Source organism: Lucilia sericata, unplaced genomic scaffold (genome assembly GCF_015586225.1).
Source record: "Lucilia sericata isolate MDLA Ls3-8-SP2 unplaced genomic scaffold, ASM1558622v1 Contig001995F_arrow, whole genome shotgun sequence".
In the NCBI taxonomy this organism is placed as follows: domain Eukaryota; kingdom Metazoa; phylum Arthropoda; class Insecta; order Diptera; family Calliphoridae; genus Lucilia; species Lucilia sericata.
In genome coordinates this window covers 19,624-35,298 of record NW_023995862.1, presented here as the reverse complement: position 1 = coordinate 35,298, position 15,675 = coordinate 19,624, and positions in this window count along the sequence as shown.

Here is a 15,675-nt window from a genome sequence, read left to right as displayed (position 1 = left end):
TCAATAGTCTAGTCAATAGTCTAGTCTATAGTCTAGTCTATAGTCTAGTCAATAGTCTAGTCAATAGTCTAGTCTATAGTCTAGTCTATAGCCTAGTCTATAGTCTAGTCAATAGTCTAGTCAATAGTCTAGTCTATAGTCTAGTCTATAGTCTAGTCTATAGTCAGTCAATAGTCTAGTCAATGTCTAGTCTATAGTCTAGTCAATAGTCTAGTCTATAGTCTAGTCTATACTCTAGTCAGTCTATAGTCTAGCCTATAGTCTAATCATAGTTTAGTCTATAGTCTAGTCTATAGTCTAGTCTATAGTCTAGTCTATAGTCTAGTCTATAGTCTAGTCTATAGTCTAGTCTATAGTCTAGTCTATAGTCTAGTCTATAGTCTCGTCTAGTCTTAGTCTAGTCTATAGTCTAGTCTATAGTCTAGTTATAGTCTAGGTCTATAGTATAGTCTATAGTCTAGTCTATAGTCTTAGTCTATAGTCTAGTCTATAGTCTAGTCTATAGTCTAGTCCTCTAGTCTAGTCTATAGTCTAGTCTATAGTTCTAGTAGTCTAGTCTATAGTCTAGTCTATAGTCTAGTCTATAGTCTAGTCTATAGTCTAGTCTATAGTCTAGTCTATAGTCTAGTCTATAGTCTAGTCTATAGTCTAGTCTAAGTCTAGTATAGTCTAGTACTATAGTCTAGTCTATAGTCTAGTTATAGTCTAGTCTATAGTCTAGTCTATAGTCTAGTCTATAGTCTAGTCTATAGTCTAGTCTATAGTCTAGTCTATAGTCTAGTCTATAGTCTAGTCTATAGTCTAGTCTATAGTCTAGTCTATAGTCTAGTCTATAGTCTAGTCTATAGTCTAGTCTATAGTCTAGTCTATAGTCTAGTCTATAGTCTAGTCTATAGTCTAGTCTATAGTCTAGTCTATAGTCTAGTCTATAGTCTAGTCTATAGTCTAGTCTATAGTCTAGTCTATAGTCTAGTCTATAGTCTAGTCTATAGTCTAGTCTATAGTCTAGTCTATAGTCTAGTCTATAGTTTAGTCTATAGCCTAGTCTATAGTTTAGTCTATAGTCTAGTCTATAGTCTAGTCTATAGTCTAGTCTATAGTCTAGTCTATAGTCTAGTCTATAGTCTAGTCTATAGTCTAGTCTATAGTCTAGTCTATAGTCTAGTCTATAGTCTAGTCAATAGTCTAGTCAATAGTCTAGTCTATAGTCTAGTCTAGCCTATAGTCTAATCTATAGTTTAGTCTATAGTCTAGTCTATAGTCTAGTCTATAGTTTAGTCTAGTCTATAGTTTAGTCTATAGTCTAGTCTATAGTCTAGTCTATAGTCTAGTCTATAGTCTAGTCTATAGTCTAGTCTATAGTCTAGTCTATAGTCTAGTCTATAGTCTAGTCTATAGTCTAGTCTATAGTTAAGTCTATAGTCTAGTCTATAGTCTAGTCTATAGTTAAGTCTATAGTCTAGTCTGTAGTCTAGTCTATAGTCTAGTCTATAGTCTAGTCTATAGTCTAGTCTATAGTCTAGTCTATAGTCTAGTCTATAGTCTAGTCTATAGTCTAGTCTATAGTCTAGTCTATAGTCTAGTCTATAGTCTAGTCTATAGTCTAGTCTATAGTCTAGTCTATAGTCTAGTCAATAGTCTAGTCTATAGTCTAGTCTATAGTCTAGTCAATAGTCTAGTCAATAGTCTAGTCTATAGTCTAGTCTATAGTCTAGTCAATAGTCTAGTCTATAGTCTAGTCTATAGTCTAGTCTATAGTCTAGTCTACAGTCTAGTCTATAGTCTAGTCTATAATCTAGTCTACAGTCTAGTCTATAGTCTAGTCTATAGTCTAGTCTATAGTCTAGTCTATAGTCTAGTCTATAGTTTAGTCTATAGTCTAGTCTATAGTCTAGTCTATAGTTTAGTCTATAGTCTAGTCTATAGTCTAGTCTATAGTCTAGTCTATAGTCTAGTCTATAGTCTAGTCTATAGTCTAGTCTATAGTCTAGTCTATAGTCTAGTCTATAGTCTAGTCTATAGTCTAGTCTATAGTCTAGTCTATAGTCTAGTCTATAGTCTAGTCTATAGTCTAGTCTATAGTCTAGTCTATAGTCTAGTCTATAGTCTAGTCTATAGTCTAGTCTATAGTCTAGTCTATAGTCTAGTCTATAGTCTAGTCTATAGTCTAGTCTATAGTCTAGTCTATAGTTAAGTCTATAGTCTAGTCTGTAGTCTAGTCTATAGTCTAGTCTATAGTCTAGTCTATAGTCTAGTCTATAGTCTAGTCTATAGTCTAGTCTATAGTCTAGTCTATAGTCTAGTCTATTAGTCTAGTCTATAGTCTAGTCTATAGTCTAGTCTATAGTCTAGTCTATAGTCTAGTCTATAGTCTAGTCTATAGTCTAGTCTATAGTCTAGTCTATAGTCTAGTCTATAGTCTAGTCTATAGTCTAGTCTATAGTCTAGTCTATAGTCTAGTCTATAGTCTAGTCTATAGTCTAGTCTATAGTCTAGTCTATAGTCTAGTCTATAGTCTAGTCTATAGTCTAGTCTATAGTCTAGTCTATAGTCTAGTCTATAGTCTAGTCTATAGTCTAGTCTATAGTCTAGTCTATAGTCTAGTCTATAGTCTAGTCTATAGTCTAGTCTATAGTCTAGTATTCTATAGTCTAGTCTATAGTCTAGTCTATAGTCTAGTCTATAGTCTAGTCTATAGTCTAGTCTATAGTCTAGTCTATAGTCTAGTCTATAGTCTAGTCTATAGTCTAGTCTATAGTCTAGTCTATAGTCTAGTCTATAGTCTAGTCTATAGTCTAGTCTATAGTCTAGTCTATAGTCTAGTCTATAGTCTAGTCTATAGTCTAGTCTATAGTCTAGTCTATAGTCTACTCTATAGTCTAGTCTATAGTCTAGTCTATAGTCTAGTCTATAGTCTAGTCTATAGTCTAGTCTATAGTCTAGTCTATAGTCTAGTCTGTAGTCTAGTCTGTAGTCTAGTCTGTAGTCCAGTCTGTAGTCTAGTCTGTAGTCTTGTCTATAGTCTAGTCTGTAGTCTAGTCTGTAGTCTAGTCTGTAGTCTAGTCTAGACTGTAGTCTAATCTGTAGTCTAGTCTGTAGTCTAATCTGCAGTCTAGTATATAGTCTAGTCTGTAGTCTATAGTCCAGGCTGTAGTCTAATCTGTAGTCTAGTCTGTAGTCTAATCTGTAGTCTAGTCTAGTCTAGTCTGTAGTCTAGTCTGTAGTCTAGTGTAGTCTAGTCTGTAGTCTAGTCTATAGTCTAGTCTGTAGTCTAGTCTGCAGTCTAGTATATAGTCTATTCTGTAGTCTAGTCTATAGTCCAGGCTGTAGTCTAGTCTGTAGTCCAGTCTGTAGTCTAGTCTGTAGTCTTGTCTATAGTCTAGTCTGTAGTCTAGTCTGTAGTCTAGTCTGTAGTCTAGTCTAGACTGTAGTCTAATCTGTAGTCTAGTCTGTAGTCTAGTCTATAGTCTAGTCTGTAGTCTAGTCTATAGTCTAGTCTGTAGTCTAGTCTATAGTCTAGTCTGTAGTCTAGTCTGCAGTCTAGTATATAGTCTAGTCTGTAGTCTAGTCTATAGTCCAGGCTGTAGTCTAGTCTGTAGTCTAGTCTGTAGTCTAGTCTTTAGTCTAGTCTATAGTCTAGTCTGTAGTCTAGTCTATAGTCTAGTATGTAGTCTAGTCTATAGTCTAGTCTGTAGTCTAGTCTGTAGTCTAGTCTATAGTCTAGTCTATAGTCTAGTCTAGTCTGTAGTCTAGTCTGTAGTCTAGTCTGTAGTCTAGTCTGTAGTCTAGTCTGTAGTCTAGTCTATAGTCTAGTCTGTAGTCTAGTCTGTAGTCTAGTCTATAGTCTAGACTATAGACTAGTCTATAGTCTAGTCTATAGTCTAGTCTATTATACTCGACTATAGACAAGACTGTCTATAGTCTTGTCTATAGTCTTGTCTATAGTCTAGTCTATAGTCTTGTCTGTAGTCTAGTCTATAGTCTAATCTATAGTCTAGTCTATAGTCTTGTCTGTAGTCTAGTCTATAGTCTAGTCTATAGTCTAGTCTATAGTCTAGTCTATAGTCTAATCGACAACTTCGTTTAATAATTGCAACTCTGCTAAAATATTTTGAAAATTTCTAAAAGCTATTTATTGTTTAAAAAAATGCGCAAAATTATTTTTTTTTTTTTTTTGAAAAAAAAAAATTTTAAACTAACGTTTTGTTGTTAATTTTTTAAAAGGTTTTTTTACCAAAAAAAAAAAAATAATCTCTTTGAAAAGAAAAGTAAAATTTTTAACAACTTATTATTTTTGTTCAACATTAATTTAATAACAATAAAATACTTGTCAATCAAAACAAGTTTTTTCTAACTTTAACACACCATTTTTCGGAATTGAATTATTTGTTAATGTGTCAATTTATTAATAACAACAATAATAACAACATTTTTATATAACTAGTCTTATTGAATTGAAATTTATGCGCCACTTTGACAAACCAAAAACTACACAGACAACAGACACCATGATGGACTCAAACGGAATTCATAAGAATTTGTCTGGTTTTTTGTGAATTCCGAAAATTTGAAAATAAGAAATAAGAAACTAAAAATATTTTCAATGGTGTGAATAATAAATGAAGACGAAGTGATTTATATTAAAAAAATGACAAATTAATAATGTATTTTTTTCATAAAGAAACGATTATTTTATTTTGCTTTAAAGTAGCAGAACTGAAAACACAATTCAAGATAATTAAATGCCCTTAAAACTCTACGTCGTAGAGTCTACGATCACTTTGTTTATTTCAAATAAATTTTATTTCAATAAAATACAAATTGTGATAAAAATAATATGGAAATCTTTCTTAACTTTTTGTTTTTTTTTTTAGCTTTGTTATAATATTATAATTTTTTAATCTTCATTTCAATGTTTTTTCTTTATTATTTTATATTAAAATTTCAAACACTTGTTGTTTGAATAATTTGTAATTTTGTATTGGATTGAGTCATCAGGCAATTTGTTTGAATACAGGAAGTTTTATCAAGTTGTGGGATTTTTTGTTTTCTCGGCGTGTACATATGTACAAGGCTTTTAATTGCAGCAGCTTATTTCTCTGATAAAATACTAAAACATAATGCGCAATATTTATTATAAAATATCAACTTAAAATAATTATGTGAAATAAAATGATAAAATATGAAAATAATGTAAGAAAACATGAGAGAAACTGCAACAGAAAAGAGCCGTCAAAATAAAGAAGGACAATTCATCAGCTGTCTGTTATAGGAGATTACATAGTTGAGATTGTTGCAGATTCAGGCTTATAGCAGGCATTTAAAATTTCAAATAGTATTAATTTTACCAAAAACTAGGACTATAGACATAGATTAAGTTGTAAGACTATATACTGGACAATAGACTAGAATTAGACTAGAATATAATAAATCTATAAACTAGACTTTATATTAGACTATAGACTAGACTATAAACTAACCTAAGACTATACCAGATCTAATCCTGAACTGAAAACTGAACTAAACTGAACTAGAAAGAACTGAACTAGAAAAACTGAACTAGAACTGAACTAGAACTGACACTAGAACTGAACTAGACTGAACTAGAACTGAACTAGAGAACTGAACTAGAACTGGAAATAGAACTGAACTGAAAACTGAATAACTCGAACTAGAACTGAACTAGAACTGAACTAGAATCTGACTAGAACTGAACTAGAAACTGAACTAGGAACTGAACTAGAACTGAGAACTAGGAACTGAACTAGAAACTGAACTAGAACTGAACTAGAAACTGAACTGAACTAGAACTGAACTAGAACTGAACTAGAACTGAACTAGAACTGAACTAGAACTGAACTAGAACTGAACTAGAACTGAACTAGAACTGAACTAGAACTGAACTAGAACTGAACTAGAACTGAACTAGAACTGAACTAGAACTGAACTAGAACTGAACTAGAACTGAACTAGAACTGAACTAGAACTGAACTAGAACTGAACTAGAACTGAACTAGAACTGAACTAGAACTGAACTAGAACTGAACTAGAACTGAACTAGAACTGAACTAGAACTGAACTAGAACTGAACTAGAACTGAACTAGAACTGAAACTAGAACTGAACAGAACTAGAATTGAACTAGAACTGAACTAGAACTGAACTAGAACTGAACTAGAACTGAACTAGAACTGAACTAGAACTGTACTAGAACTGAACTAGAACTGAACTAGAACTAGAACTGATTTAGAACTGAACTAGAACTGAACTAGAACTGAACTAGAACTGAACTAGAACTAATAGAACTGAACTAGAACTGAACTAGAACTGGAACTAGAACTGAACTAGAACTGAACTAGAACTGAACTAGAACGAACTAGAACTGAACTAGACCTGAACTAGAACTGAACTAGAACTGAACTAGAACTGAACTAGAACTGAACTAGAACTGAACTAGAACTGAACTAACTAGAACTAACTAGAATTAACTAGAACTGAACTAGAATGAACTAGAACTGAACTAGAACTGAACTAGAACTGAACTAGAACGAACTAGAACTGAACTAGAACTGAACTAGACTGAACTAGAACTGAACTAGAACTAGAACTGAACTAGAACTGAACTAGAACTAGAACTGAACTAGAACTAGAACTGAACTAGACACTGAACTAGAACTGAACTAGAACTGAACTAGAACTGAACTAGAAACTAGAAACTGACTAGAAACTGAACTAGAACTGAACTAGAACTGAACTAGAACTGAACTAGACCTGAACTAGAAACTGAACTAAACTGAACTAGAACTGAACTAGAACTGAACTAGAACTGAACTAGAACTGAACTAGAACTGAACTAGAACTGAACTAGAACTGAACTAGAACTGAACTAGAACTGAACTAGAACTGAACTAGAACTGAACTAGAACTGAACTAGAACTGAACTAGAACTGAACTAGAACTGAACTAGAACTGAACTAGAACTGAACTAAAAACTGAACTAGAACTGAACTAGAACTGAACTAGAACTGAACTAGAACTGAACTAGAACTGAACTAGAACTGAACTAGAACTGAACTAGAACTGAACTAGAACTGAACTAGAATTGAACTAGAACTGAACTAGAACTGAACTAGAACTGAACTAAAACTGAACTAAAACTGAACTAGAACTGAACTAGAACTGAACTAGAACTGAACTAGAAACTAAACTAGAACTGAACTAGAACTGAACTAGAACTAGAACTGTACTATTACCATTAGAGACTAGTAATCCGATTGCCAGGAAGTTGCCATATTTCTTAAATTTGTTTTGGGCTTTTTATTATTTTCTTATACCAATACTTGAAATTTTAGGTTAAAAATAACCAAGCTTTTTGTCTCTAAGACTTCAGATATTTAAAACATTTTAGGTTTCTTTTAAAATTGTTCTTAAAATACTTTTTAACTTAAAAATCCTCTTAAACTATAAATACTTTTCAATAACTTTGTCCTGATTTCAATTTTTCCCACTTGTGTTGTTAACACTCTGCCAACAGCAGTAGTGTTCTCAATTGTTTTTGCTTTTTTCTGGCATGCTCTTCCACGCCTTTAAATTAATCCTTTCTTTTTTTTTTGCCAGATGTTTTAAGTAAAATTGACAATGGTGTTACCAGTGTTGTAATGCATACGCTGCTTAAAATCAAATGCAAAACTGTTAATGTTTGCTTTTTTCTGCCCTTTTTCCCACTCTTTTTTTAAAGTTAGTTAACTGTCATATGAAACCCTTTAAATGTCTAATGCATATGATGCATTAACATAATTTTGTTTTTGCTTTATATGATATTTTTATTATTATTGTTTTTGCCTAGTTTTTTAAGCGTTTTTACTAGCATATGGTTTCTGTGTTTAAGATTAGGGGGACAAATAGCAACATTTTCTTTGATTGTTTTTACTCTTACTTCTCACTCGAAAATACATTTAAAGATTTGGGTTAATTGTTGCGGTAAGAGTTTTGCAGAAAAAGCAAGAAAAACATTGAAGAAGTGGAAAGGCAAAATCAATCGTCTAGAAGAAATGTATTTTTCTGCATAAAAAAATGTAGTTAAATATGTGGTAGCAAAGCATAAAACCAAAAAAAGGGAACAATAATAGTGTGGTTCAGTGTTGAAGGCAAAATAACTTGCAAAAGTGCAAATGCAAAATTTTTGCCCTTTAGCAATAAAATTCTTAATCATCTTATTATTCTGAATTAACACACTGAAATTCTGTTCTTACTTTCTCTTTAATTTCTTAATAATTGTGGGTGTTAGCAACACATTCTGAATTTAGTTTTTTATAAAATTAGTTGTAGCTACTTTTTTTTAAAAATGTATATTTCTGTTTATAATTAGAATTTATTGTTTATTTTAAAAAAATTCCTTAAATTTTTTAAAATATTTATGTTCGCATTCAATTCCCTAGCTAGATACAATTGATTTTGTGGATTAAGTGGGCGTTTGATTTTTAGTTAGTTTTTTTTTTCTCTCCTAATCCCATTTTTGCTATTTTTTTTCCATTAAATTATAATCAATTAATGCTGATCGATTTTCCTAAGAGCAGAAAGTATTCACAGATATGTTTATATTGTTTATTTTTTTAAATAAAATATTTTTATTCTTTATTTAAGCACGTTTTTCTATATAATTTTTTGGTTAGTTTTTGGCGCGTGATGTCAATATGATGGAAGATTTTGTTTTTGTTTATTCATGTCTATAATTTTTGTTTTGCCATTTTAAACTTGATTTATTGTTATTTGTTTATTTTAATTATTTAGGCAAAACATTTATTTCAAATATGAATGGTTTTTGTTAAGGATTTTGGCAGAAAAATTTCAAGTGTCTGGAAGTTTTTAGAAATAAAAATATGGTAATATTTTGGTTAACAAAGAAAATATGATTAATTTTTCTTAAATAGGTCAATTTGATATTAATGGTAGAATTCTATAAATAAGAACTAAACTAGACATGAATGAATCAGAACTGAACTAGAATTGAAATAGAATTGAACTAGAACTGAACTAGAACTGAACTAGAACTGAACTAGAACTGAACTAGAACTGAACTAGAACTGAACTAGAACTGAACTAGAACTGAACTAGAACTGAACTAGAACTGAACTAGAACTAGGACTGAACTAGAACTGAACTGAACTAGAACTGAACCAGAACTGAACTAGAACTGAACTAGAACTGAACCAGAACTGAACTAGAACTGAACTAGAACTGAACTAGAACTGAACTAGAACTGAACTAGAACTGAACTAGAACTGAACTAGAACTGAACTAGAACTGAACTAGAACTGAACTAGAACAGAACTAGAACTGAACTAGAACTGAACTAGAACTGAACTAGAACTGCATTAGAACTGAACTAGAACTGAACTAGAACTGAACTAGAACTGAACTAGAACTGAACTAGAACTGAACTAGAACTGAACTAAAACTGAACTAGAACTGAACTAGAATTGAACTAGAATTGAACTAGAACTGAACTAGAACTGAACTAGAACTGAACTAGAACTAGAACTGAACTAGAACTGAACTAGAACTGAACTAGAACTGAACTAGAACTGAACTAGAACTGAACTAGAACTGAACTAGAACTAAACTAGAACTGAACTGGAACTGAACTAGAACTGAACTACAACTGAACTAGAACTGAACTACAACTGAACTAGAACAGAACTAGAACTGAACTAGAACTGAACTAGAACTGAACTAGAACTGAACTGAACTAGAACTGAACTAGAACTGAACTAGAACTGAACTAGAACTGAACTAGAACTGAACTAGAACTGAGCTAGAACTGAACTAGAACTAAACTAGAACTGTACTCTAACTAGACTATAACTGCACTAGGACGAATCTAGAACTGAAATAGAAATAAACTACAACTGAATTACAACTGAACTAGAACTGCACTACAACCAAACTTAAACTAAATTAAAACTGAATTAGAATTGAATTAGAATTGAACTACAAATGAACTAGAACTGCACTCTAACTAAAATATAACTGCACTAGAACTAATCTACAACTGAACTAGAACAGAACTAGAACTGAACTAGAACTGAATTAGAACTAAACTAGAACTGAACTAGAACTGAACTAGAACTAGATCTGAACTAGAACTAAACTAGAACTGTACTCTAACTAGACTATAACTGCACTAGGACGAATCTAGAACTGAAATAGAAATAAACTACAACTGAATTACAACTGAACTAGAACTGCACTACAACCAAACTTAAACTAAATTAAAACTGAATTAGAATTGAATTAGAATTGAACTAGAAATGAACTAGAACTGCACTCTAACTAAAATATAACTGCACTAGAACTAATCTACAACTAATCTACAACTGAACTAGAACAGAACTAGAACTGAACTAGAACTGAACTAGAACTGAACTAGAACTGAACTAGAACTGAACTAGAACTGAACTAGAACTGAACTAGAACTGAACTAGAACTGAACTAGAACTGAACTAGAACTGAACTAGAACTGAACTAGAACTGAACTAGAACTGAACTAGAACTGAACTTGAACTGAACTAGAACTGAACTAAAACTAAACTAGAACTGAAATAGAACTGAACTAGATGTGATCTAGAACTGAACTAGAACTGAACTCAATAAAAGTAATTTCAAAATTGTGGACTTTTCGAACAATGAACTTTTCATTGCAAAAATTGTTTCAATTATAATACTGTTCTGCTAACGAAGTTGCCATATTACTAAATTCTTCTAAAAATTAAAAAAAATATATTTTCCTGAAATTCACAGTTCTTCAGAGGATTCCTAATTAGAATCGATTACTAAGAAACTTAATTGAAAAGACACAACACTTTCATTATTATTTATTTAAAGATTTTGATGATTTTCTTTAATCAAATCCCTTAAGAGTTTAATTCTAACAAACGATTTCCTAGAATTAAAAGTTTTCTAAGCATTAATAAAACTTTTAAACAGAAAAACTATAAATTTCCCGAAAAAACAAGTTGATTAACAAAATTTCTGTTTATTAGCTTCAAATGAAAAACTATAACAAAAACTATTTAAAACTGAAAATTTGTTTTCCTAAAAGAAAAGGTCACACTTCGTAAAAGAGCAGAAATGTAAACAAAATTTCATGAAATTTGTAAATGCATTTTTAAGAGTGTGTAAACATTTTTAAATAATTCTAAAAATACTTTTGGAAAACTTTAAGATTATTTTTTTTTTTTTTTTTTTGAAAAATATTTCTTTTTGTATATATTCTGGTAGACATATATCCGTTCTTAAGACATGACTGACTGACTGACGGACTGCTTCCCCTTTGGAAAAGATATGGGCTGACATATAAAAGAAGAAGAAAAAACAGGCGGCGTTAGGAGACCAACGAGAAAGAACAGAAACCAAACAACTTGGTTTTTGACAACTGACACGCAACACCATAGACAGACAGACAGACAGACTGACTAAACTTCTTCCTTCTTAATTTCTTTCTGCAGAGTTTTAGCTGTTTAATTTATTTGTATATTTCTACTCAATGAACACCACACAGTGGTATAGGAAAAAAAAAAGAGGGAAATAATTCGGTAACTTCTAAACGGTTAATCCGATTTTAATGAAATTTGGTATGCACAAAGAGGAGGTGTTGTCGAGTTTAGGTTTTGAATTTGGACCTTATAGGCCAACCAGGGGCCCGGCGGGGGGTCCTCAAATTAGGACACCTCGGCTATGTTAAATTTTTAAAACGATCCTATTTCTTCATTTGAGTTCCGATTTAAAAAAAATTTCGTATATAGAATCTCCTCATCGAGCACTATAAAAAATGTCGTCGTAGCAGTAAATTATCTCTTATAGTTTAGGAGATATTCGCATTTGAATATTAAAATTTTAAAATTTTTACCGTCCTTACTTTAGTTTTTTTGATAATAGCAGGTCCAAATATTTCCGATTTTCGCCATTTTTTTTTATTTGCTTAACAACAAGTTTATATACCAAGCAGTGAAAGAATTATGTAAAAATCATGACTGAGTCCAAAGTTATAGGCATTTAAATTTAAAAAATTAAAAAAAGGCGATTTTTTGTCATTTTTTTGGGAAAAAAGTATCTTTTTCTTTTTAAGTTATCTAAAAAGTTTCTAAGAAGATGTATATAGAATTTATACTTTTTGGAAAGCTGACTTTACATAAAATACGATAAATGAAACAAAACCTAAAAATTTTTGATACCGAGGGGACCAGGTCCATCCAAAAAAACCTTATTTTTTATGGAAAATTAAATTTTGAGCAAAAATTCTCAAATCGCATAGTCGATATCAAATTATAGTGACCTGTTTTATATGACCCAATAAGTTCTTAATCATTTTGTAACGGGTTTCGATAACCCCGCCCCTGGTATGGATATAATAGGCAAAAAACCAAAAAATCCCATTTTTGGGATTTTTTAAAACTTTTTTGGGAATTCCGGGATTTCTAATAAGAAAATTCGAAATTTTTATTTAATTTTGGATTTTGAGTAAAAAAATCTACCTAACTGTAAAATTTCATCAAAAAATATTCATAAATAAAATTTTTATTGCAATTTGAAAAATTTGTATCTTCGCAAAAACTGAATAAAAAACATTTTTTAATTTTTTTTAAAAAAAGTATTCCGCGAATTTTTTAATTTTCAAAAATTATATACAGTTTTGAAAAATAGACAAAATTACCTTTCCATTGATATATAACATGCCTACCTAATGTTTTTTAAGTGACAAATTAATTAGGGAAAACTCAACATCTTTTAGAAAATTTACCTAGCACTATTATTTTCATCCATATATGTAACAAATTTAAGAGTTAACCTTATGGATGAAAATAATAGTGCTAGGCAAATTTTCTAAAAGATGTTGAGTTTTCCCTAATTAATTTGTCACTTAAAAAACATTAGGTAGGCATGTTATATATCAATGGAAAGGTAATTTTGTCTATTTTTCAAAACTGTATATAATTTTTGAAAATTAAAAAATTCGCGGAATACTTTTTTTAAAAAAAATTAAAAAATGTTTTTTATTCAGTTTTTGCGAAGATACAAATTTTTCTAATTGCAATAAAAATTTTATTTATGAATATTTTTTGATGAAATTTTACAGTTAGGTAGATTTTTTTACTTAAAATCCAAAATTAAATCAAAATTTCGAATTTTCTTATTAGAAATCCCGGAATTCCCAAAAAAGTTTTAAAAAATCCCAAAAATGGGATTTTTTAGTTTTTTGCCTATTATATCCATACCAGGGGCGGGGTTATCGAAACCCGTTACAAAATGATTAAGAACATATTGGGTCATATAAAACAGGTCACTATAATTTGATATCGACTATGCGATTTGAGAATTTTTGCTCAAAATTTAATTTTCCATAAAAAATAGGGTTTTTTTGGATGGACCTGGTCCCCTCGGTATCAAAAATTTTTAGGTTTTGTTTCATTTATCGTACTTTATGTAAAGTCAGCTTTCCAAAAAGTATAAATTCTATATACATCTTCTTAGAAACTTTTTAGATAACTTAAAAAGAAAAAGATACTTTTTTCCCAAAAAAATGACAAAAAATCGCCTTTTTTTAATTTTTTAAATTAAAATGCCTATAACTTTGGACTCAGTCATGATTTTTACATAATTCTTTCACTGCTTGATATATAAACTTGTTGTTAAGCGAATAAAAAAAAATGGCGAAAATCGGGAATATTTGGACCTGCTATTATCAAAAAAAACTAAAGTAAGGACGGTAAAAATTTTAAAATTTTAATTTTCAAATGCGAATATCTCCTAAACTATAAGAGATAATTTACTGCTATGACAACATTTTTTATAGTGCTCGATGAGGAGATTCTATATACGAAATTTTTTTTAAATCGGAACTCAAATGAAGAAATAGGATCGTTTTAAAAATTTAACATAGCCGAGGTGTCCTAATTAGATGACCCCCCGCCGGGCCCCTGGTTGGCCTATAAGGTCCAAATTCAAAACCTAAACTCGACAACACCTCCTCTTTGTGCACACCAAATTTCATTAAAATCGGATTAACCGTTTAGAAGTTACCGAATTATTTCCCTCTTTTTTTTTTCCTATACCACTGTGCACCACTGGTGTTAAGTAGACCTCGAAATTTTAACAAAAAATTTGTTAATCCTCTTCAAGTAGAAAGAAAGAAATATATTCCCACTTTTCTTGTTGTTTTTTATAATAAAATTAAATGTATGGGTTTTTTATATTGGAAATTTTTCGGGATTTCTGTTATGGATTTTAAATTAATGTTTTTCAAGTTTTTTTTTTTAAATTTCAGTTTAGTTTCAGTGGCTTTTTTTATATACTTAAGCAATTTTTGCACTATTTTTTAATTTTCGACTTTTTTTAATTTATAGTTTTCTTTAAGTAGGTTGCAATCAACAATGTGTTACAGTTTTTTTCTTCGTGTGGCATAGAAATTATGACTGTGCCGCTTGTGCTGGAATTTGAGGCATCATCTTTATGTTGATGATAATAAACTGTTAGAGTATAATGGGGCATTTAAATGGGGATAAGCTGAAAAATTACAAAATTGTAATACGATTCAGATAATATTTTGTTGTCTCATAGAAAACTTTTTTGATTTTGAATTTGTTAAGTGGGTGTTGAATAATGTTAATGAGGGAAAAAAATTTAAGTATAAAACTGTTTTGGAACAAAAACACCTTTTATATATTTTAGATGAGAATAAATTATAAATTGACAAAGTTTTTTTGTATATTTTTAAAACAAAAAAGCTTTTTTTATTTTTTTTTAATAAGTTCTAGTTCTGCTCTAGTTCTGTTCTAGTTCAGTTCTAGTTCTGCTCTAGTTCTGTTCTAGTTCAGTTCTAGTTCAGTTCTAGTTCAGTTCTAGTTCAGTTCTAGTTCAGTTCTAGTTCAGTTGTAGTTCAGTTGTAGTTCAGTTGTAGTTCAGTTCTAGTTCAGTTCTAGTTCAGTTCTAGTTCAGTTCTAGTTCAGTTCTAGTTCAGTTCTAGTTCAGTTCTAGTTCAGTTCTAGTTCAGTTCTAGTTCAGTTCTAGTTCAGTTCTAGTTCAGTTCTAGTTCAGTTCTAGTTCAGTTCTAGTTCAGTTCTAGTTCAGTTCTAGTTCAGTTCTAGTTCAGTTCTAGTTCAGTTCTAGTTCAGTTCTTGTTCAGTTCTAGTTCAGTTCTAGTTCAGTTCTAGTTCAGTTCTAGTTCAGTTCTAGTTCAGTTCTAGTTCAGTTCCAGTTCAGTTCTAGTTCAGTTCTAGTTCAGTTCTAGTTTAGTTCTAGTTCAGTTCTAGTTCAGTTCTAGTTCAGTTCTAGTTCAGTTCTAGTTCAGTTCTAGTTCAGCTCTAGTTCAGTTCTAGTTGTGATCTAGTTCTGTTCTAGTTCTGTTCTAGTTCTGTTCTAGTTCTGTTCTAGTTCTGTTCTAGTTCTGTTCTAGTTCTGTTCTAGTTCTGTTCTAGTTCTGTTCTAGTTCTGTTCTAGTTCTGTTCTAGTTCTGTTCTAGTTCTGTTCTAGTTCTGTTCTAGTTCTATTCTAGTTCTGTTCTAGTTCTGTTCTAGTTCTGTTCTAGTTCTGTTCTAGTTCTGTTCTAGTTCGTTCTAGTTCTGTTCTAGTTCAGTTCTAGTTCTGTTCTAGTTCTGTTCTAGTTCTGTTCTAGTTCTGT